Here is a 25,638-nt window from a genome sequence, read left to right as displayed (position 1 = left end):
AATACGATCATGTCTCCGTTCTAAATGAATTCAGAGAAACATTATGAGAATGAAGGAGTTAACATCCATAAGGCGCACTGAGCTGGCAGATAAGAGCATCAAAATGAGCTCCAGAAAGGATTCTAATGAACCCAATTTATTATCACCTTATCTCTCCAAAGCCCTTTCCTGCCCCCAGCCCCAAGTTCAAAGTTTTGTGGTCATTCCCGAAGGACACATATTCTATAGAACCAGGAATCTTCAGCTGACACTGGTTATTGTCAGTACCATGAAGGTACTCATTGGAATTCCCCTTGCCGAATGTGCTTTACCCTCAACAAGCAATTCCTTTTCAGTGTCCCTATGAAATGAAACAGATGCCCATAAAGAAGTCTGATGTCACTCTTGTTTTCAATACCATTCAAAGCAAACACAACCAAGATGAGTCCCCTAATCCTTTGGCAGCTGCACCCAAATTATTTGAACATGATGAAGTTCCCATCTACGAATAAGTTAATTAGGTGGATGTGTGTCTTTATAGAGTACAGATGTCTAGCCGGACAAAAGAAAAAAAATTAAAAAGTCTAAGTGCTCCATGGATGGGAATGGATTTTTATCTAGTTAACTGATGTTTGCTTTTCTCATGACTTTATTCCCAATAGGGTGATTTGGACATAGTTGTCCTTCCACCCTTTTACAATTCCTCAGTGCCTCAGGGTACATGCAACTGATGGAGGGAAAAAAGAGTGGAAGTGACAAGTGAAAGGCGAATAACTTTGATTGCACCTCTAGTATAATCCGGGCACTGTCCTAGCTACTTAGAGATATATTACTTCAGTGGTTCTTAGTCAAGAGGGTACCACTCCCAAGTGGCATTTGAAAATTTTTGGAACCACTTTTTGTTGTCATAATAATTGAAGAGTACTACTGATATTTATGGGGTGGTGCGGTATAATAAAAAATAAATATTTGTTCTCTGTTCATGTTTCCTGGCACAGAGCCACTAAAGCCCTTGGAATCTCCTAAGTGATGAGTGTCCTTTGAATTCTAGTGAGATGATTCTTAGTCAGGGAGTTTGGGGAAAGGTATGGGGGACTTAGATAGCTTCAGGATAGGGTGTGGTTGCCAGAAAGACCAGCCATGATTAGAGGGTTGAAACTTTCAGCCCCATTCCCACTTCTGTGCAAGGAAGAGGGGGCTGGAGGTTGAGGTCAATCACCAATGGCCAATGATTAAATTAATTGGAGTCTACATAATAAAACCTCCACAAAACTCCCTAAATAATGAGGTTTGGAGAGCTTCTGAGTTGGTGATCACATATCCATGCTAGAAGGGGGGCATGCACAGGAAGGGCATGGAAGCTTGGCAGCTCCTGCAAGTCCATACCTGGCCATATCTCTTCCATTTGGCTGTTCCTAAGTTGCATCCTTTATAATAAATCTGTAATAGTAAGTATAGCACTTTCCTGAGTTCCGTGAGTCAGTTATTGGACCTGGAGTAGGGAAATAGTGGTGACTTCCAAGTCTGTAGTCAGTGGGTAAGAAGGGTGGGTAGCTTGGACACTCCATTTGTGGCTACCATCTGAAGTGGGGGCAGTCTTGTGGGTCTGAGCCCTTAACCTGTGGGATCTGCACTAACTCTGGATAGCGTCAGAATTGAACTGAAATTTTGGATACCCAGTTGGTGTTGGAGAATTTGTTGTTGGAGATGGAAAAAAACAACTCAGATGGGGCACAAACATGCATCATGTTAGGCATCCTGCAATGCCTGGAATAGTTCTGCAGAAGGAAGAATTGTCCTGCATCTCAAAGGGCTCACTGGTGAAAACCTGCTTATAACTATCTGAGTCTAGAACCTGGCTTTATCTTATTTAAAAAGTATGTTTTGCCTTGGTTGTTTTAACATACCTATAACTTTTCAGAAATGCAACTGTAAAGTTAAGTAAACTGAGGGAAGACTGCACTTTATTTTGTGCTATGTGGTACTTGAGTTGCTAGTACAACACACCTGTATTGGTCTGCATTTGACTGTCACATATTATGGTGAAAAATGTAGGTGCAAACATTCGACCATTTTGTTGTATTATCTAGTATAGTTGTACCTGAGCATTTACAAATTATTTTATTATAAATTACTTTCCTTTTATATCTTCTTTATATCACATATGGGAATTTATTGATTTTTTATGTATGTATATAGGTTACATTATTTATGAATTTTATTTCAGGATAGTAAAGGAGGCATTACAAAATATTTGCAATAAAAATGCAGCATTTGTTCTAAGAGACTCACTGTATCATTTCATCAGCTCCTCACAATGATTTTGAGAGGATATCCTGTTAGCCACATTTTGTAGATGGAGGCATTGGAGATCAGAGTGGTTAAGTCTTTTGCCCAGACTCACACAGCCAGTAACTGGCAAAGCCAGGATTCAAACGGTTTCTGTCTGATCCTGAAGCCCCAAATTTAATGGAAATAAGAGGACAAAGGACAGAAGGATAGATTAAGGAACAAAGGATAGAGAAGGCAAAAAGAAGAGAAGAAAAAGTATAGAGAATAAAAAAGATGCAAAGTCATTTTCATTTCAATTGTTAAACTCTGCTGAGTAATCTAAATACATGTAAAAGTTTCGCAATGAGAAATATTATTTGATGTCTTCTATATATAACATATGTTAAAAACTGCTGAGGGGCTTCCCTGGTGGCGCAGTGGTTGAGAGTCCGCCTACCGATGCAGGGGACACGGGTTCGTGCCCCGGTCTGGGAAGATCCCACATGCCGCGGAGCGGCTGGGCCCATGAGCCATGGCCGCTGAGCCTGCGCGTCCAGAGCCTGTGCTCCGCAATGGGAGAGGCCACAACAGTGAGAGGCCCGCGTACCACAAAAAAAAAAAAAAAAAAAACACTGCTGAGGACACAAAAGTAGTTTTTTAAGTATAAGACACAACCCTATCCTTGAGAAACTCATAGATGGGAAGATAACATACATTTATTTAAAACAAATGAGCAAAAGAACGAGCAACACAGGCCAGTATACATACATTAAGTACAAAAGGAGAGGGGCAGTGTCATCTCTTCATCAAAATGCAGGGCCGAGTTTCTAGATAGCCTTTCTCTTCTCACGCTGCATTCAAGGGATGGGAAACTAATTGGTTATATGCTCAATGAAAACTTCATATCACAGGCACACACACTTTTCCCTCCTAAGTAAAGCTGATTCTGAGGTTCATCCTGGCTTTATGAGACACAACTTACTGCCAGTTTTCTCTTGCCAGAGCTGATACCTTGGGATCACCCGGAATTTTACTGGAAGAAAATACCACAGCCCCCAAAGCAAGGATCAGTCGAGTTGTCAGTAAACGCATCACGCTTTGTGCCATGTCCCAAAGCCACAGCCACCACAGCGTGGATGCGTGGCCCACTTCCTGGTTCTGTCTGATGCCACTGTTTTTCTGCCATTCTCACTCTCACTGGCCCTAGGACCAGCCTTAAGGGGAACTGCTGTCTTTTTATCCCAGGGAAGTTATTTCTTTTTCAGGACTCACAGGCAGAGGCAGGTTTCTGTGTCTGCTAAAGAAGCTTAAGATTCAGAGGCCCTCATTTGTACAGGCTCCTCCTAAGATCCAGGGAGGGGGCCAATCATATGTTCCCATGGTCTCAAGTTTTAATAACATCTGCAAAAGTAAGATATTGTAATTATAATTGGTTAAGGCCACTATCTTCATGTGGGCTTCCCCTCCCTCCCAGGCCCCTTTGTCAGGAGGGTGTTGGAATAGTGACCGCAGTTTTAGTTCCAGCTAAGGAGAGCTTGAGATAGGGATACATTTAGTTTCGGTGTAGTGGGATATACGTTTGTGGTTCGCACTCATTTCTTTGTTGTGTGTTTCTTTTCCTTTATTTATTATTTACATATTTATATAAAATTTTAAAATTGGGATTTAATAAATATATAACATTACATTAGTTTCAGGTATATAACATAATGATTTAACATATGTATATGTTGTAAAATAATCACTCACTTCTTTTTTGTGTTTTTGCGGTATGTGGGCCTCTCACTGCTGTGGCCTCTTCTGTTGTGGAGCACAGGCTCCGGACGCGAAGGCCCAGCGGCCATGGCTCATGCGCCCAGCCGCTCCGCGGCATGTGGGATCTTCCCAGACCGGGGCACGAACCCGTGTCCCCTGCATCGGCAAGCGGACTCCCAACCACTAGCGCCACCAGGGAAGCCCCCACTCACTTCTATATACAGTTAAATATGGCTAGTTGTACTGGGATAACAATGGCTTCTCGGAATCTGCCTTTCACTGATTATACTGCTCACCTATCATCAAGTGTGTCATGAAGATACAGGCCGGCGGCTGTACGGCACTCTCAAAATGTCATACATACGGTGCCCGGCATCAGACGTTTATAGGTAAAGTAGAGAAACAAGGTGTGAAAGAGCCAGGAGTTGGTCCATGAAAAATTCTTCCAAATCTTAGAGCTCATATACAAAAGAAACTTGTAGAGGCTTTCCCAAATTTGACAACAATCCTAAAAATGTACTGATGTTACCCATCACAACTGGTGTAGCTGAAAGAAACTTTTCCTAGTCTATCAAAAATGAAAGACAAATTTAGATGTGAGGAAAGATTGAATTATCTTTCTTTTCTTTCCCTTAGAAAGTGATATTACAAAATTGTTGTCAAGTAAAGAGCTATTCAGAATATTGATCCCCCAAAATGCAAGGAACAAAGAAATATTAGAGAGGTAAAGGTTCTGAGCACCCCAATTCCAGTGTGTCGTAGGGTTTTTCCAAGTAATCCTCAGATACCACCAGAGTGTCCTACAAGTCAACTCAATTCTGACACTATCTACCTGGAGATAGCATCAGATCCCACAGGTTAAGGGCTCAGTTCCACAAGACTGCCTCCCACTTCAGATGCCAGTTACAAGTCCAAGTTGTCACCTGGGCTTCTGACCCACTGGCTGTAGATTAGAGATTCCCACAACCTCATTCTTGGGTTTGATTAATCTGCTAGAGCAGCTCACAGAACCCAGAGAAAGATTTTGCTTTCTAGATTACTGGTTTATCATGAAAAGATGGAACTACAAAACAGCCAGATGGAAGAGATACACAGGCAAGGCATGGAGAAGGCACAGAGCTTCCATGCCCTCTCAAGAGTGCACCATTCTCCCCAAATCTCTACACATTCACCAATCTGGAAGCTCTTTGAACCCTGTCTTTTTGAGTTTTTATGTAGGCTTCATTACACAGGCATTATTGATTAAATCATTGGCCATTGGCAATTGATTCAACTTCCACTCCTCCCCTCTCCCCTCCTCAGAGGCAGGGGGCTGGGACTGAAAGTTCCAACCCTCTAAACATGTGGTTGGTTCTCCTGCCAACCAGCCCCCATCCTTAGGTGCATTCCAAAAGTCATCTCATAATATAATAAAACACACCTTTATCTTTCTCACCACTTAGGAGATTCTGAGGCTTTTAGGAGCTCTGTGCCAGGAATGGGGATGTAGACCAAATATATATTTCTTACTATAAATCACAGTGTCACAGAGGTGTGTTGGGCAATTAATTAATACAATTATTATGCTCTTTTTCTGGCTTTGTGATGTTTGGATTATTATCAGCTTTTTAAAATGTGTAATTTCTTGAGATTTATTTTCTTATTCAAAATAAATATTTACTTTTGTGGCTAACTTTGTATTAATAATTTTGTATCACTTTTATGAAAGAGGGCCTCTGAAATTGTATAAGCTTCAGGTCTTACAAGACTTGGATTTATCCCGGCTGGCTTAGTTATTTTCAAAGTGTTGTTATGCAAAGATGATTTGTTTCATAGGGTACCAGAGGGCCAGAAATTTAATTGATGGTGGGAGTCGCAGGAGAACAGATTTCAGGTCAATGTAAGAAAAATATTTTAATATTCAGAGCCTTCCAAAGATGAAGAGGGAAATCATGAGGAGTAGTGAGTTCCATGACAGTGGAGATATTTAAGTAAAACTTCACCATCAGTTGACATGGCTATTGTCGTGTGGGCCCAAGCTTGGAAGGCCGTTTGGGCATAATGAATTTTCAGGTATACTTTGATGTCTAGAGTTTCTGCTTCTTCCTTTCTGTTGTACCCATGGCCCCCTTCTCATGCTCTCACACTGCTTTCACAGTAGACTCTTACTTTCTGTCCAAGTAATGAGGACAGAAAACAAGGAACCTGACAATCTTTTTATGAAGAGAAACTGAGGGCTCAGAAGTGAGATTAATGATCCGGCATGTTCAGACGTCAAGAGGGAACCCACTGCAGACAGTTTCTAGAAGCACCTTCTACAAGCTTCCCAAAGACCTAATCGCGTCCTAAAGGAAAGGCCCAGCTTCTCACTAAAAGGTCGAGGCAGTTGCTTTGCCATTAACCTTTTCAAGGGGTCACTTCCACACCATGCACCCAACACGCCACCCAGAAAAAGTAACTGAACATCAGTTTTGCTTTTCTTCTTGCTTAACTGTTTTAAATGTCCTCGAACTGCATTTCTCCACCAGGCTTAATGTTATGGATTGTGGATTACATTTACTGCTCAGCACTTCTTACTCAATCCTGGACAATCGCAGACCTACTGAGTTGTTAACTCACATGGTCAGCATTACTGTCTGAGAGTAGTTACACCAAGTGACTGTAGCAGAGAACAATTAACACCTGGCCTTAGTGAGGCCCAGTGAAATCAGCACTTTGGTTCTTTTCCACCCAGAAAAAAACCAGCGGGAATGTATGCATAGTGACTTGGGTTAACTGTCCTTATCTTCCAGAGAGTTCAGACTACTACTCCAGTCTTCCTAGCTGCCTTATCTTGGAAAATTATATTTGAAAGCTGAAGGATGGCCACTTCTCCCATCTTACAGGCAGTTTATAGTATTCCAGAGAAAGATGTGAGTTCTTGCCAGTCACACAGAAAGTCAGGAGGTTGCTCCGTTTTTGTTTTTGTTTTCGTACTAGCACAAGTCACTTGGTTAGGAGATTTCCAGAAAGTTGTTGTGGAAGCTACAAAAAGCTTTAGAATCATAAACTCAAAGTTGAAAGGGACCTTAAAAGTTATTTAGTATTTGCATCTCTACACCTTGAACATCTTCTCAAATAAAGATGACTAGAACCTGCTGCATGTATGATGTCCCACTGAAGCTACTTTATCTCCTGATCAGGATGAGAATTCCACTCCTGTCGGATAGATGAGCCCAGGAGAGTGGAGCACAGTGAGTATAACTGGCCTCTGAAGGCACTTGAAATCATTGCTAAAGGGTTCCCAGGTCAGTGTTAATAACTTCGTGAACTTTTCTGGGTCTTTTTCTCATTTGTCAGCACTATTCAGTGTAGATTGCTCTGTGCAAGTCTGACATGTGTTGGGATGCTCAGGTTCAGAATGTCAGCAGTTCTATTTAAGAGGAGGACAGCCTGCGGCTGCTGAGAGTAGGGAAAAAATTCCAAAATGGCCTCTCCTGATTCACTCAACCGTCCCTCCCACCGCTCCCTTGAAGGGGAGGTTGACAAATTCCCGATATTAAAACCAGCTGTCAGAACAACATAGGGTAAAACTGTCCTCATCAAAGGCACCAATTAATTCAGTGACTGTCAATGCTAGGATAATTGATAGACTCCACAATCTGGCTGAGTAATGAAAGTCGAAGGCACTGCTAAGTCCATGTCACCTCCTAACAGGTCTTGTAGTAGAACTAGGGTTGTCAGAGCTGGACAATATCAATAAGCCTCTGCAAAAATTAAAGCTTGATTTTTAAAAGTCTGTGTGTAGGCAGAGGGAAGGAGGATCCCTAATCAACTTGATCTTTCACTATGGGACAAGAAGTTCCCAAGACTCTTACCAGAAAATGCTAACACGGCAGATAGGTAAACATTCTACTGGTTTATTCTGAGGTTTTTTTGCATGTAGGCAGCTCCCTGCTTGGGGATGCCATTTCAGACTGCAGTAGCCTGGATCTTTCTGCCTTACTTACTCACTTTGTTAAAAGTAGAAAATAGAAGTCTGGATCAACAGAAGTCCAGCCAAGAGATTTGGTAGGAAATATTCTTTATTCTTAAGACGGGACAATCCAGTGGCTATTATGCAATGTGAATATTCTCATGACTAGAGATCTTTGCTGAACCTATGATGATATAATACAGAACATTGTGGAATTCCAGGTGACAGTCACAATTAGATAGTTCTGGCAGGGGGAACCAGGGAAATTAAAGGTCTGAGAGACCCCCTAGGAAAGCAAAGGGTCATTTCCAAGGAGGTCACCTAAGAAAGGGCAAGTAGGTACAATAGGTCTAAATAAGCAAGATGTCAACTGTAAAGGTCATAAGATCTATACCTGTGAGCAAGGTTGACCTCTGATCTGTTCATTCTAACATTGCTGTATGTTTCTTATACTAATTTACACTCTTTGGTGAACATGGACCATACTTAGCCAAAGGTAATAGTAATAACAATAATACAATTTACTGAGCACTTATTATGTTCAAACACTTTGCTTAGATTTTATTTATTTATTTTTTTAACATCTTTATTGGAGTATAATTGCTTTACAATGATGTGTTAGTTTCTGCTTTATAACAAAGTGAATCAGCTCTACATATACATATATCCCAATATCTCCTCTCTTGCATCTCCCTCCCACCCTCCCTATACCACCCCTCTAGGTGGTCACAAGGCACCGAGCTGATCTCCCTGTGCTACATGGCTGCTTCCCACTAGCTATCTATTTTACATTTGGTAGTGTATATATGGCCATGCCACTGTCTCACTTTGTCCCAGCTTAACCTTCCCCCTCCCCGTGTCCTCAAGTCCATTCTCTATGTCTGTGTCTTTATTCCTGCCCTGCCCTTAGGTTCATCAGGACAATTTTTTTTTTTAGATTCCATATGTATGTGTTAGTATACGGTATTTGTTTTTCTCTTTCTGACTTACTTCACTCTGTATTACAGGCTCTAGGTCTATCCACCTCACTACAAATAACTCAGTTGCATTTCTTTTTATGGCTGAGTAATATTCCATTGTGTATATGTGCCATATCTTCTTTATCCATTCATCTGTCGATGGACACTTAGGTTGCTTCCATGTCCTGGCTATTGTAAATAGAGCTGCAATGAACATTGTGGTACATGACTCTTTTTTTTTTTTTTTTTTTTTTTTGTGGTGCACGGGCCTCTCACCGCTGTGGCCTCTCCCGTTGCAGAGCACAGGCCCCGGACGTGCAGGCTCAGTGGCCATGGTTCATGGGCCCAGCCGCTCCGCGGCATGCGGGATCCTCCCGGACCGGGCCACGAACCCATGTCCCCTGCATCGGCAGGCAGACTCTCAACCACTGCGCCACCAGGGAAGCCCTTTAGGGTTGTTTTTGATGCTCCAGGTAAATGGAAATTGTTGCTCCTGGGAGCTGGAGAATCTTAAATCTTGCTCAGAAACGCTCTAGGCATCTTTCTCACCTTGGCCTGTTTGCTTTCCAATTGTTTTGATGGCCACACCATTTAAATAATCTGTGTACTCAGAGGAGAGAAAATCGAGCAAAAGAGTGAGCAGTGAATCCCAGGCAGGCTGGGGCGCTAGGGATTAGCTTCCTTGGAGCAGCCTGATTGATAAGCTGGGATTTGTCTAGGCAGGCAGTCTTCAGTTTGGATTTGTCAGGATCACGAAGATTTGTTTTCTTCTGTAGTAATGTGAGCCTCGGGATGAGTTCAGTGTAATGTTTGTTCACCTTGACTATGATCTTTAAAATCATGACCATGTTTCTCCAGCCACCAACCTAAGAAAACCCAGAGATAGATTTGTGTTGTGTCTTCCAGTGGAAATCGTTTCTCTTGAAATGTAAAACATTTTTCCTCCTTTCTATACTTCATCTTGAGTAAAGTTATTTAATGAAAAAAAAAAAAAAGATACAAAGTAAGAAAGGAAAAGGAAAGAAAGGAAGAAAGTCCTATCCTGATTTTTGCCCTGAGACCAAAGTCCTTGTATCAATGGAAAATAAATATTTGGTGCCCATATAACTGATTCACTTTGTTATAAAGCAGAAACTAACACACCCTTGTAAAGCAATTATACTCCAATAAAGATGTTAAAAAAAAAAAACCCTACAAATATTTGGTGCCCAGTAGAATTCTCTCTCCTCTTCTCCCCCATCACCCCAATTCAAGAGGCTTTCATTTCATTTCATTTCATTTTTACATTGACCAACTAAAGCTGTCATGTTCGGGAGCTAAATGTGTTATCCTGCGTGGGCATCACATCCATCAATTAATGTTTCAAGTAACTCCAAGTTCATCTTGGTGAATTTTTCTCTCTACCTCATTACCCAAGCTAGATACAGCAGAGACTTTTCATGTTTAATGGCGACCATCTTACATACATTCTGATTCTTTTGAATGCACACGTGCTTATTTATAAGGACCCGTGAACATCCCATTGACTATTTTTGCATTAAAACACTTAAATTACAACAGCCGTACAAGTCCCTTGTAAAATAAAATCAAACATCATAGAAGTGTTTTTGCAAAGTGAAAGCCCTCGAAGAGAATTTCTTTCCAATGCACAATCATAAGTCAAATCACACTATTCATATACTACTGTGATTTGATTTTTTTTACTTCCTTTCCTCAAATCTGAATACATAGTATAAGATGGTCATTAATAACTGATAGTTTTCTTTATACCACTTATTACTAATAAAACTTACATTTTGAGAGTGCGTTTAACTTTTATAGCACATTCACATATAATTTCTTAATTGCTCCTTAGATGGACCTATGAGGTTTTATTAGAGGAGACCCTGAATCACTAAGATTCCTAAGGTAAATTCCTTATGTATTTCTCTGTGTTTACTTGCTTATTTTCTGGCTCTCTCAGTTGAATGCAAATTTCATGAGGGCAAGAGACCCTGTCTGTCTATGTCATGCCTGATTCTCTCTGGTATATTTTAAGTTGTCAATAAATGTATGTGTAAAAATAAATAACAAATAATTTATTCTAAATATCTCTATCTTCTGGATAACTGACAGTTTGGATTTTTAAAAATCTAAATGAATTTTTGCTGAAATGTATAAAAGCCTTTCTTGCCTTTATGAAGAGAACCTTTATAAAGATTGTCCACAATCTAGCTATTTCTTGGGAGTACAAGATCATCATTGTATGGTTGACTATTACTTTGTTGTATATTTTACCACTGTGATTTTAAGGCTCAAGATGTATCAGGCTCTTTGCCTCTACCCTAACTCACCTAGGCATTTATTTAATTCTGTTTGAATTCTTGAGCTTTCTGACCAAAAAAAAAAAAATAGCTACAATTGATAGCATCCATTTTATTTCAGCAAACGTCTATATTCAGTGCCTGGTATATGCAAGATGTAATAATGATTACAAAAAACAGTGACACAGTCCCAGTACACAGTGATCATGGCATCATATGTCCTTGATGACAGTGCACAAGAATCCTCATTTTGAATCTACTTCTGCTCTGTAATGCTATGTAGTGAGTTTAGGAATCAGTAACCAAGTGTGTTAGCAATGTGTGTGAAGTAAAAGAAAGCAGGTATAGAAAGGAGTCTCCTATTTGGACTGTCAGGAGATTTTGTATGTAGGTTAAGTGATATCTAGTCCGATGTTTATGGAGGATTTTTAAAATTATATCCGATTCTCAATTATGTTTAGGAGACCTGACTTTTGTTTGTTTGTTTGTTTGTTTGTTTGGAGAGGAAGTATTAATCTAGACCCATATGATAAAAATGAAACTGAGGGCCGAAAGAACGAATATCTTGTCTAAGTTTGCGTTGCTACTTAGAAGCAGAGTCAGAACCAAACTTTACCTTTCTTGACTGCTAATTCTATATATTTCCCACCAGACCACAGACTCACAAGAAATTGTAACAGAATGACAAAGCATACAAGTAAACCTTGTATGCATCTCTGTGTAATATTCCCAGAGCTTTTCCAAAATGAGGGACAAGGGCCACTTACCTTCCCTATGAAGCAGCTGTCCTCTGTGAGTCTCCTCGTATCAAATCATAGGAGAACAAAGAGTTGAGGAAAGTTTTGCAATATGTGTGTAAGGGACAGGGACTTAGGAAAAACAGCCACAGACATGGTAGTCAATTCAAAAGATAATCAGATGTTATCTCTTGCTCTTCTCGAAATCTTAAACTTTTCCAGTTGCCCTGGGCATTAATTTAAGTGGAGCAAAAGCCCCAGACCTGTAGGAACTGTGATGTCAATATAGTTTAACTTCATATGAACTTGTCCTCAGTACAGGCTTTCCTTGGGCTTCTTGTTGATGTGCGTTTCTAGATACGGGTCTCTGGTGGCTCAGGCCTCCTCTTGTCCTGGCTTTCTGAATTTTTGTGATAGGCTGTGGCATCTGTGTTGACTGATGCTGTGAGGGCTTTTCATGCAAGTGCACTGACACTGAACACAGTAGCCAGAAGGACCTCCCCAACATACAAATTAAATCATGTAATTCGACTACCGAAAACCTTCCACTGTCTTCCTATGGCAATTAGAATGAAATCCTACATTGAAATTTGGTAAGAGAGTAGAACTTAAATGTTCTCACCTATATATATATATATATATATATATATATATATATATATATATATGTGTTAATTAACGAGTTGGGAGGAATCCTTTCATAATGAAAGTCAAATCACATAATCTCAAATCACAATATAGACACTTTAAATGTCTTACAATTTAATTTGTCAATTATACTTCAATAAAGCTGAAAAGAAAAAGAAAGAATGAAATCCTAACCCCTGGGGGGCCTCCAAGGACTTTGATCATTCGGCACTTGTCACTTCCCCTCCCTTTGCTCCCTACCCACCTGCTCTGGCCACACTGGCCTTTTTTTTTGCATCTCTCTTACTAGAAGCTCTGCACTTGCTGTTCCCTCTGCCTGAGCACTTTTCTCCCAGATCTTCATGAGGCTGCCTCATTCTCATCACTTAGGTCTTCACTCAACTGTCTTCTCATCAGAGACGTGTCTATGGCCACCCTCCTTCAGGTCACTCACCCATCTCACCACACCCTGCCAATCAACTTCTAGTCCATTACTTGGTTATTTTCTTCATAGGGCTTATCACAATTTGCAATTCTTTTTCAAATGTACATTTTATTTTCTTTCTTCCCCAAAGAAATATGAGTTCCATAGAGGCAAGGACTTTTAACTTCTCATTTACTGCTGTTTTCCCAAAGCTTAGAACAGTGTCTAACACATAGTAGGGGCTTAGAATTTGGTTGTCAAATGAATGAATAAGTGAATGAACAGAGCACAGATTAGATAAACTTTAGTAACTCTCATCACTGCTTAAGTACTTAGTCCTGCTCTCAAGCTCATTCACAACAGTCAGGCCCTTCTGACTGAGTGTGCTAGATGCACAGTCAATATTTCTTGCCCACATTCATACCAGTAGGATCATTTAGAAGCCATGGTAATAAGTGTGTTTACAGGTCATACATAACGACAACAAATGCAATAATAATACCACATCATCATCATCATCATCATCATCACAGTGACACTTATTGAGCACACGCCAAATGTTGGACACTACACTTGTCTCACATTTATTTCTAACCCTCACAACAGTCCTGCAAAGAAAGTGATAGAATTCGTGTTTTGCAGAATAGGAAAACCAGGGCACACATTCCTTATGTCTCAAACTTATTCGCAGACTCCCTTATTCCTCTCAGCATGCTTATCAGTGCTTATTAATAAACTCCTCCTCTGAGCAGATATTCTGCCAGGGACCCAGGATGAAAGAGGCTCTCAGGGAGGGATAGAGAATGAGAGTAGCCCAGTGCCGCTGACCACAAGGGGCTGAAGAGACACCGTCCCCATGCTCGGCTCCAGCCAGAAAAGGAACTGCGCAGTGGGACGGAGGAGGGTGTGGGAATGATCCACATCACAACAAAGGGTGAATTAATTTCCTGTTTAGGGGAAAATACTCAGAAGCTTGCTAAGCATGCCAGCTTCTTTGGGATTCCGAGGTGCACAATCCCATCCGCTTTCCAGCAGAGCCCCGCGTGCAACAGAAATTTTGACGGTAACCCCCTTCTCCACAGCCCTCCACGCCATTGCACTCCACGGTCACCCCGTGACAGTGATGCCCTAATAGCAGGCAAATGCCCAAGCTTGGCCCTTTCAGAGTTCAGAAGTGGGGACCAGCGGGGGAGGGGCGGTCATGTCGTGTCCTTGGCAGATGCCAGACATTGACGTGGGGGGAGGGCTTTGTGGGAGGAAGGTGGGAGCCTGGGTGTGCCCAGCTGGAAGCCGGCAGTAATTTAACACTCGCAGATGGAGACTGAGGGTGATATGATACCCCCAGCTGTCTGCCACTGCCGCCTTCAAGGGCCCCCCTCGGCTGCCTGGGACTCGGGATGCTTTGGGAAGGGCCCGGCGCGGCTGGGGGTGGCCTAATAAAGCAGCTGGTCTATTAGAAGATAAGCTTTGTGGAGAATCACACAATCATTCCGAATCCCCCTAATCCCAAACTTTAGTGCCCTAGATAATAAGCTTTGGTGGCGACGCTCCATTGAAATATGGAATTGTCTGCAGGCTGGAGGCACCTGCTGTGTCACTCAGCTCCTGGCAGGCAACTGCCGAGCACAATTCAGAGGCAGGTGCACAGTGCCGCCTCCGCTCCCGCAGGGAAGGGGGACACCAAGGGGGCCGGCGCTGCTCCCATGGAGGACTCCAAATACCATGCCCAGGAGGCCCGGCTTAGGCCGGAGAATTTCTCTCTGAGGCTTGTGCATTGAGCTGTTTGGGGGACTTGGGAGAGAAGAAGCAGGAGGGAGCGTTTGTCTTCTGGGGATGCTGAGGCTTAGACGAGGGGCTAGCTCCATCTGCAGACCTCGGTGGTCAGTGGCTGCGCAGTCTCTCCCTTCCTCCTGTCACTCGTTCTTGCAGCTGCCTAAGCCCACCTTGGCACAGGCTGTTTCCTCCTGCCCCCTTACCTGCATGTCCACCAGGTGAGCATCCCTGAGCCCTTCTCTGTGATGTCTTCTGTGCCCCCACCAAGGAGATTTATGTGTCTTCTGTGTGCCTCTGTAGTCCTGGATTCATGTCAGGAGTGTAGCCCAAACATTAATTAATCAAATCATCAATTAATTACTTCTACGCCTGTCTCCTAGATTGGGAGCCTTCAAGGGGTGGGAAGATGCTCGAATCTTGAAAAAGCTCAGAAGATTTAACAAAAAAGAAAAAAGAAACAAGATGACTAGAAGCAACCTAAATGCACATAAAATGGAATCTTATGTGGCTACTGAAAATACTGAGGCCGATCTACACATACAAAGAATGAAGTCCATAGCGTATTGCTAAGAGAAAAGAATGCAAGGTACCAGTGCCAAGAATGTTATCTTATGTTAAAAATAATAATGGTGGTAAGAGCTGCCTCTGGGCAGAGTACTTGGAAAAGGGTTATGATGGGTGGAAAGGAGACTGGTTTCACACTTTCAACTCCTTTGTAAAACTGAAATTTTTAGCATGCATGAATATTACCTTTTAAAAAGGTAGAAACAAATACACTTGCACATGTAGAAAGGTATTTGTTGAATATGCAGGAATAAGCAAGTAGTTCATGCTCAGGTTGGTCTTACTTCTCTTATTCAATTGCCCAAACGTGATCTAGAACAATGGGATGTGTCTGCCCAAAGGTGTTTGCAACAGATAAAGGAAATGTACCATGTGAGTTCCCTCCGCACTTGTGGGCTGGAACAGGAATTTGTCAGCTGCCATCAATGAGCTGAGAAGCTATGGATGAGAAGTTTAGAGGATGCAATACAGGAATTCAATGCCTGCTCCAGAATGTACAACTGTGGGTGAGAAGAAACCAAGGGGGCATTTAATAAGCCTCTGTCTGAGGAATAATAAATCCAGCAGGGAACATCTTTAAAGAAAACTGTCAGTGTTTCCTCATTGTCCTGATTAGGACAAAAGTGTTCGAATTCTCCTTGTTAACATATTCTTTTTTGTTTCTTCCTTCCTCCCATCCTCTGTACCTCTCCCTCCCTCCCTCAGCCACGGTTATAGATGCCCTTTCTACAAGCTCTGCCCTCCCTCAGGTGAACATGACCTAAATTATCTGGCTCCCTCTCTGATGGTGTATTGATTACTTCCCCATTCCCATAAACAACCCCTGGACACTTCTCCAGGGAACTGGCTGTACTAGATTAAATTAAGAGCAATCTTGGCTTTTAGCAGGGCCTTTCCACCAAGCAGTTGCCTTGCAGGAGTGATTCATGAGTTTAGTTTATGATCCTAATGGCCTCCAGTAAGGCTGACCCCTTCCTCCAACATAGCCTTTAGGCTACATGGACTGGATTTGGAGACCCTTGATTAAGGTTGGGTATATTCCCAAATACGAGAGAGAGTGTGAGAAAAAACATAGTGTGTGGTCACTTGCAGAACCAAACTGAGAGCTGAGCTCCACTCAGGCAGAAGTGGCTAATCCTCATTTTTGAAAATGGCATCTGGGGCATTGCCGATTCTCTGTGGGTTAATGTGGCAGAAAGAGCTCTTTGTGGTCCCCCCGCTAAGCTGCTGTGCCAGTTTTGCTTCTATGTTTTCATAAAATGTGTGGCTGTGGTTGATTCTGACAGAAATTCAGGAGCTCCCTGCTTCCTTTCCTCAGGAGGAATTTAGGCTTCAAATAATTCTCAATTAGCTAATGAAGAATTAAATTGTCCTTACTGGCTTCATCTTTGTACCCCATCATGCACTGTGTCCCCACAATCCTGCTTCTCTAGAAAATACTCCGTTGCTTTTCTACGGTCTTTCTGCTGAATTTGGTTGCCTTAACCTGCCTTAAGAAGCCTCTGATTGGCTGAGCCAGGTGATTGCCTTTTTGGTAACTAACTTGGGTAGATAGGGCACCCTTAGTTTTAAGAACTCCTCAATTAATCTTCTCCCGGGGCTTCCCTGGTGGCGCAGTGGTTAAAAATCTGCCTGCCAATGCAGGGGACACAGGTTCAAGCACTGGTCTGGGAAGATCCCACAGGCCACAGAGCAATTAAGCCCGCGCTAAAGAAAACTGTCAGTGTTTCCTCATTGTCCTGATTAGGACAAAAGTGTTCGAATTCTCCTTGTTAACATATTCTTTTTTGTTTCTTCCTTCCTCCCATCCTCTGTACCTCTCCCTCCCTCCCTCAGCCACGGTTATAGATGCCCTTTCTACAAGCTCTGCCCTCCCTCAGGTGAACATGACCTAAATTATCTGGCTCCCTCTCTGATGGTGTATTGATTACTTCCCCATTCCCATAAACAACCCCTGGACACTTCTCCAGGGAACTGGCTGTACTAGATTAAATTAAGAGCAATCTTGGCTTTTAGCAGGGCCTTTCCACCAAGCAGTTGCCTTGCAGGAGTGATTCATGAGTTTAGTTTATGATCCTAATGGCCTCCAGTAAGGCTGACCCCTTCCTCCAACATAGCCTTTAGGCTACATGGACTGGATTTGGAGACCCTTGATTAAGGTTGGGTATATTCCCAAATACGAGAGAGAGTGTGAGAAAAAACATAGTGTGTGGTCACTTGCAGAACCAAACTGAGAGCTGAGCTCCACTCAGGCAGAAGTGGCTAATCCTCATTTTTGAAAATGGCATCTGGGGCATTGCCGATTCTCTGTGGGTTAATGTGGCAGAAAGAGCTCTTTGTGGTCCCCCCGCTAAGCTGCTGTGCCAGTTTTGCTTCTATGTTTTCATAAAATGTGTGGCTGTGGTTGATTCTGACAGAAATTCAGGAGCTCCCTGCTTCCTTTCCTCAGGAGGAATTTAGGCTTCAAATAATTCTCAATTAGCTAATGAAGAATTAAATTGTCCTTACTGGCTTCATCTTTGTACCCCATCATGCACTGTGTCCCCACAATCCTGCTTCTCTAGAAAATACTCCGTTGCTTTTCTACGGTCTTTCTGCTGAATTTGGTTGCCTTAACCTGCCTTAAGAAGCCTCTGATTGGCTGAGCCAGGTGATTGCCTTTTTGGTAACTAACTTGGGTAGATAGGGCACCCTTAGTTTTAAGAACTCCTCAATTAATCTTCTCCCGGGGCTTCCCTGGTGGCGCAGTGGTTAAAAATCTGCCTGCCAATGCAGGGGACACAGGTTCAAGCACTGGTCTGGGAAGATCCCACAGGCCACAGAGCAATTAAGCCCGCGCTCCACAACTACTGAAGCCCACGCGCCTAGAGCCTGTGCTCCGCAACAAGAGAAGCCACCACAATGAAAAGTCAGTGCACCGCAAGGAAGAGTAGCCCCCGCTCACCACAACTAGAGAAAGCCCGCGTGCAGCAAGGAAGACCCAACGCAGCTAAAAAAAAGAAAAAAAAACTTCTCCCAAGGACAAGATAGTATAACTCAGCCAGAGTTTGGGGCATCAGGGTAGAACTTAAAGACCAAATACAGAGTTCTTAGGTCCATCAGCACACAAAGTGCCCAAGATACTCAAGATCATCAGGGGCCCCAGATCATATAACTTTTGGAAGAAACATCCTGTATCATTGATTCAAGCATAATGGTCCACATTAAGTATATTTTGTATGTAAGCGTTGAAATGTAGGCAACTACTTGGCAGATTATTACATTTGCATTCAATGAAATATTAATTTTGATTTTTAGCTTTCTTTTAAAATATTGGTACAATATTTTTTCCAGATCTCAAATATTGTCAGTCTAGTGATCCGGGTGCCCTGCCTGTGCTGCTCAAAGTATAAAAGAGACCTGAAACCATCCAATGTTCTCTGGAGGAATTTATGGAAGTGGAGGCAGGCTTCTGGAGAGCATCATTTTCATTGATTACACAGGGGCAGCCTCTGAAGTGTTCCAGAGAAGAGTGTTAACCAAGGATACACCCTAACAGTGCTCTGAACTTCAAAGGAAGCACTGTTTCAGTCAGTCTTTGCTGTGTGACAAACCACCCCCAAAAGTGGCTTAAAACAATGATTATTTTTTCATGATTCTTTGAATTGGCTCCAAGGTTGCCCTGCCCGTTTTGCTGGGGTTCACTCAAGCAGCCTCCTTCAGCTGGAGGGTCAGCGGGGCTCAAGGTCAAGATGGTGGGCACCCCTGGCCTGTGTGGTCGTGGGTGCTGGCTGTTGGCTGGGGTGCCTCACTCCTCTCCCATTTGGCGTCTCATTATCCAGTCGGCTAGATCAGCTTCGTTGTATGGTGGCCTCAGGACAGCACTCAAAGAGGGTGGAAGCAGATGGGTTAGAGCAAGTCTTAACACCGCCCAGGTTGAAGGCGGTGGAGAAATAGACTCCCCTCCAGGATTGGGAAGGGTGTGGAATTATAGTGCAAAGGGGCCTGGACACCGGAGTGGAAGGAATTCGCAGTCATTAAACAGCATACCACAGTGATGCCACAGAAGGATTGCAGGTCCCAGAAGCGAGGGAGAAGGGAATGCCTAGAGCCTTCAAAGAAGCTGGGGCATTGGGTCTGACCCACAGGCCTTGTGGCTTTTGGGCCCCACTCCCTTTATAGAGCAGCTTCCCCGTGGAGGGTAGTTAGCAGCATTTTGGCCAAGCAGCTTGAGACACAAAGGCTAAAGAGGCACCAGTTTCACATGTGGTCATTTTGCCCTTTCTCTCGCAGGGCTCATACACTCTGCAGTGAGGTTGCCAATCAGCCCCTAGATTCCTCACAAGAAATCTGGGATGGGTGCTTAACTCTATCAGTCAGGGTAGGGGAAAAGGAAAACATTGCCTGAATGAAACAGTAGGTAGGAGTAGATTCTCAGATCAAAATGCCTGGGTTTGAAACCTGGCTCTACCACATACTGGCTGTGCTACATGAACAAGAGATGTAAACTCTCTAAGCCTCAGCTTCCTTCTCTGTAAAGTGGGATGATTATTAAATCTTCTTTTATTTTTAATTATGTGTGTATGTGTGTTGTGCATAGATTTAATGAGATCGTGGCATTTGGCTTCAATATCTGGCATATGTTGTCCTAAATATTAGTTCTCATTATTTTCCAAAGACACAGAACTCAAAGGAAAAAGAGCTGTCTGAAATGAGTATCTTAATATATATTTGTAGAATCTAAAAGAACAAAGAAAAATTCAACCTGCCCAGTTACCCTGACATTTAAAGCCCTGTTGCTGTGCTTTAATGTGGGCCAGCAGGTAGTGAGAAAGGGTCCAGGTACTTAGTCAAACCAATCTGGGTTCTCATCTTGGCTGTGCCAGTTACTGTGTAATCTTGAGCAAAATACCTAACTCTCTCAGTTTCCTCATCTGCAAAGTACGTGTAATAATAGCATATACAATTACATCATACACAATTACATCAAAGGAGTAGATGTGAGAATTAAGGTAAACTTATGTGAAGCCACTGGCAATATAGTAGGCGTTCGAAATATTCTCTTCCCTCCACTTTTTGGATTTCTAATTTCTCACTTAAGTTCAAATAACAAATTCAACAATATTTTGGGGGCACTGGTCTGTAGAGCATGGGACTTGACTCTAACCATTTTTTTTGTTTATTTGGTTTTGGGGCCTTTGCCAGAAGCCATAAAAAGAAGAGGCCTCCTGTCTCTTGAAATGTCAAGTGTGTTTCTGTCCTTGCTGACTATTCTCACTGTTCTGTCCCTTTAAGGAAAAGACCCTGAACAAGCTGCTAAAGGCTTGAGTTAATACTAAAGGCTGTGAGTTTTGCAGTTCTACTGAACTCTGCATGACCCTCGCAGACAATAATTGCTTTAACATAGGGTTAGGCAACAGCAACAAACTTGTCTAAAAATAAACCAGGGCTTAAAATACAACTTAACCTGGGAGATTTAAGTAGGTAAAGAAGATGGCTTCTCTCCGGAATTGCTCCTTGATTAATCACCCCATCTGAGGCCGATGGAAAAATGACAGTTTTCAAACAGGGCTTTAAACGTCTCCACACTGGCAGGAAGCCAGTCCCTGTAAGCCATTGGTTCTTAAAGGGGACGGGTTCCCTTGGATTTTCCTGAGCTGCAGCCCAGTAAGAGTGTGGGATAGTAATGGCTGATGGGAGGGAATTTTCATGCTCCCCACTTAAGGTTTGCTCATCTTCAAAGTAAACTCAAGGAGCAGCCACTGAGCCTTGGAAAAGAGAAGAAGCAATATAACGGATTTTTCAGCTTTGCTCCGGGCTTAAGGCAAACAGGCTTCAATATGTCCACTAGCTTCTATCCAGTCACATTATCCACTATCTTGCCATCTGTACTGGGTTTCTGGCTTTACTGACTTAGCTAGAGTCTGCCCTCTGTCCACCCCTGCTGATTTCTGTCAACCCTAGGGTTCTTCCCAGGCTCCCCTTCTCTGAATACCCACGCCTTGAGTTTGGGAACCTTCAATCTGCAGTCAATCTGGGGATCACCTCCCATCTACAGTCGTTTCTCTTTCTCAGGTTAATTATGAACCATCTGGGCTGCAGTCTTGACACTCCACCACACCTGTTGAGTACCCACAGCATCACTGAAAGATACTAGTGGTCAGTCTCCTCTCTTCTGTGTCTTTGCTAGTGGACAAATGGATTTCTGCTCTTACCATACGCTGGATATAGTCTCTGTGGTCTTTAGGTGACTTTGGCTTTATCAGCTAGGCCTAAAGCATACCTCCAACTGACAGGAGTTCTACCTTTGGCCTTGGGTAAGAGTTTTTTTTTTTACCCAAGATAGATTTCTTCTTGACCTCAAACCAAATAAGCTCTGTACAGGGATGGGTTGGCTTGGTGGTTGTCACATTGAGTTCCTCATCCAAGCCCCAGTGTTCTGCAAAGGATTCTCTGGGAACCTCCCACCTGGTTTTTAAGGAGAGTGGCTCTCCCCTGACCAGTCTTGTGTACTGGATTGGAGCTCTAAGGTTGCTCCTTCTGTCTGCGACATTCATCCCAAGATATTTGCATAGCTTGCTCCTTCTCTTCCTTTGTGTCTGTGATTGAATTGTTCTCCACAACCACCACATATAAAATGGCAACACTACCTGCCCCAATTTCCTACTTCTCTTATCATAGTATTTATACCATCTGACATACCATATAGTTATTACTTATGGTGATTCAAGCTCCCGTGAGTGTTCGTTATGTTTATTACTTCATCTCCTGCACTAGAACACTGTGGACACATAGGAAGTGCTCAATAAACACTTTTCCAATAAATGAATCACTATACTCACAAAAAGAGTCTTAGAGTTCCTGGGTATTATGTCTTATTTATCATAAGTCAGATTGACTTTTTTTTTTTTTTTTTTTGTGGTACACGGGCCTCTCACTGTTGTGGCCTCTCCCATTGCGGAGCACAGGCTCCGGACGTGCAGGCTCAGCGGCCATGGCTCACAGGCCCAGCCGCTCCGTGGCATGTGGGGTCCTCCTGGACTGGGTCACGAACCCACGTCCTCTGCATCGTCAGGCAGACTCTCAACCACTGCGCCACCAGGGAAGCCCAAGATTGACTTCTTGATGGAAACATTTTTTCTTTTTATTTTATTGCATTTAAAAATACAGTCAATTTGACATCTTTGGCATGTAGTTCTGAGTTTTAACACACCACCACCATAGTCAGGGAACAAAACAATTACATCATCCCCCAAAAACTCCCCCATACTGCCCCTTTGGAGTCGCATAGTCCTCTTGCCCTAATAACCCCTGGCAACCATTGATTACTATAGTTTTGTCTTTCTGAGAATATCACATAAATGGAATCATACAGAATGTAACCTTTTGAGACTGTCTTCTTTCACTCAGCATAATGCCCTTGAGATTCATCCATGTTGTCGTGTGTTTTAACGGTTTGTTCCTTTCTATCGCCTGATTTATTGCCAAGTAGTCTTCCCAGTAGCATTGCTAAGCGGTATGAATGTACCACAGTTTGTTTATCCATTCACTCACTGAAGGACATTTGAGTTGTTTCCAAGTTGTGGTGCTTATGAAAAGAGATGCAATCAACAATTGTGTACAGGTTTTTGTGTGAATCTGAGTTGTCACTGCACTAGGGTAAATACCCAGGAGTGGGATTGTTAGGTCATATGGTAAATGTACGTTTAATTTCATAAGAAACTTACCAAACTGTTTTCCAGATAGCTGTACTATTTTGTAATCCTATCAGTAATGCATGAGAGCTCTAGTTGGTCTGCATCCTCATTAACACTGGTGTTATCAGGTTTTCATTTTTCACATTTTTTTGTCTGTTTTGTTTTAATTTGTGGTTACCAGCCGGGAGGGGTGGGGAGGAAGGATACTTAAGGAATTTGGGATTGACATGTACACACTGCTATAATTTAAAATGGAGGGGCTTCCCTGGTGGTGCAGTGGTTGGGAGTCTGCCTGCCGATGCAGGGGACACGGGTTTGTGCCCCGGTCCGGGGGGATCCCACATGCCGTGGAGCGGCTGGGCCCGTGAGCCATGGCCGCTGAGCCTGCGTGTCCGGAGCCTGTGCTCCGCAACGGGAGAGGCCACAACAGTGAGGGGCCCGTGTACTGCAAAGAAAAAAAAAAAAGGATAACCAACAGGGACCTACTGTATAGTACAGGGAACTCTGCTCAATATTATGTAACAACCTAAATGGGAAAAGAATTTGAAAAAGAATAGATCCACGTATATGTATAACTGAACCACTTTGCTGTACGCCTGAAACTAACACAACATTATTAATCAACTATGCTCCAATATTAAATAAAAAGTTAAAAAAAATGAACTGGTCATACTCGTATGGGTTTATTTTGGACTTTCTATTCTATTCCTTTGAAGTATATATCTATCCCTTCCACAAATCACCCTGTCTTGATAAACGTATCTTTATAATAATTGTCAAAATCAAATAGAATGAGTCTTTCAACTTCGTTTTGGAATAATTTTCTAACCTCTGTCATCCTGTGCTACAAAAGAAGGAGAAAATATAGAAAAAAAATTTTACTGAGCACTGCCCATGTCATAGGCAGTGGACCATGGAAATTTAAAGTAGTTAATTTTTAAAACAATGTATTCCAGGTAGGTATTTTTTTCCCATTTATGAAGATAAGAGAACTGAACCTCAGAGAACTTTAATAACATGCCCAAGGCTACAGAGTTAATATGAGACAGAGCTAGGACTTGAGCTAGGGCTTAACTCAGGTCAGACCGACCCTCAAGCTCATGCCCCTTCTATTACATAATAGTTCAACTCTTCTCGATCCTGTAGGTATGGAATATGCCTGAGAATACCTTGGGTGCTCTGCTGGATTTAATTTTTAAGATATCATTTATGTTAAAAAAAAAACCCTCCATGATTTCCTAAAAGTCATTTTATTCTCATGGTTGAGATGCAAACATATTCTTATTTATACAGTCTGAACAGAAGGTTTAGTTTGACCTCTTGTAAAACAGTGCTCAGTTAATAATCTAAGAGTAGATTGTCACACTGGCTACAGGAAGATAAATAATCAAGGATTACAAGTCTTTAATTTAATATAACTTATTCTCATTAATTAAACGCCAATTACCTGCTTGTCTTTCCTGGGAACTGGCCTTTGCAATTAATCTTTTCAGAAACGTTGTACACACATGCTCACAGAGGTATTAATATCACTCTCAAGATTTACAGGCACTGGATTCTTTGGCTTAAACCATTCTCAAACACTCTACACTGTAACCGCAGATAATCGTCGTAAGTTTCCTGATCTTTGACCTAACCGGTTCTTAAATTTCCATTCCCTAACGGGCTTGAGGAGTTCGTATTTATCATAGAGTCACTTACTTCTAAGGATCAAGGCATTCCAGCAAGGCTGTGGATTTCAGATCTGTGACCCATCCTTCCTACTTTGGGTTTTTGCTAGTCACAACAGATGAGAATCCTTGGGGACTAAGAGAGTACTCTGTCCTCTGACTCCCCTGTACAAAATCATTCACTCACGGACAACATAATCTTGCAAAGTACCTGGAGCAACCTGACCCCGCAGAAGCTTTTTGAATGCCCCACCTGCACTGATTAAAGCATTCAATGGCAGTGCACATCCACTGCTGAAAATACTCCCATTCCAACCTTTAGCAGCTGGCTGTGTGTATCTGCAATTTTTATTAAACTCCTTATCTTCTAGACTGCTTATTCCTTATGCAGGTACATAAGGATACATTTTATAGGTGCTATAAATTTAAGTCTTGTAAGCAGCTGGTGGTTTGCTTCCCAGAGCTGGCCTGGAATATGTGTCTTCTAATTCCATATTTCATCTCAACAAGACAAGGAGACAGAGGTGGAAACCACCTTTATTTTTTATATTTATTTATTTATTTATTTACTTACTTATTTATTTTGCGCTACGCGGGCCTCTCACTGCTGTGGCCTCTCCCATTGCGGAGCACAGGCTCCGGATATGCAGGCTCAGCGGCCATGGCTCACGGGCCCAGCCGCTCCGCGGCATGCGGTATCTTCCCAGACCGGGGCACGAACCCGCGTCCCCTGCACCGGCAGGCGGACGCTCAACCACTGCGCCACCAGGGAAGCCCCAGATGATTTTTTACTAAGCATCAGATAGAAGATCCATGAACAACTGCTACTGAGGTGCCTGGAGATTCTTGGTTCATTCCCTCCTTAGGCTTGTTTCTTGCTATTTATTATGTCTGTATCCTACACTAAACCCTTATTTTGAGTGAATTTGAGTGAGTTTTGGTTCCTTGCAATCAAACATCACCCAG

The sequence above is a fragment of the Lipotes vexillifer genome, unplaced genomic scaffold (genome assembly GCF_000442215.2).
Source record: "Lipotes vexillifer unplaced genomic scaffold, Lipotes_vexillifer_v1.1 scaffold627, whole genome shotgun sequence".
Taxonomy (NCBI): Eukaryota; Metazoa; Chordata; class Mammalia; order Artiodactyla; family Lipotidae; genus Lipotes; species Lipotes vexillifer.
The sequence above is the reverse complement of the archived record's forward strand: the minus strand, read 5'-3'. Positions refer to the sequence as shown.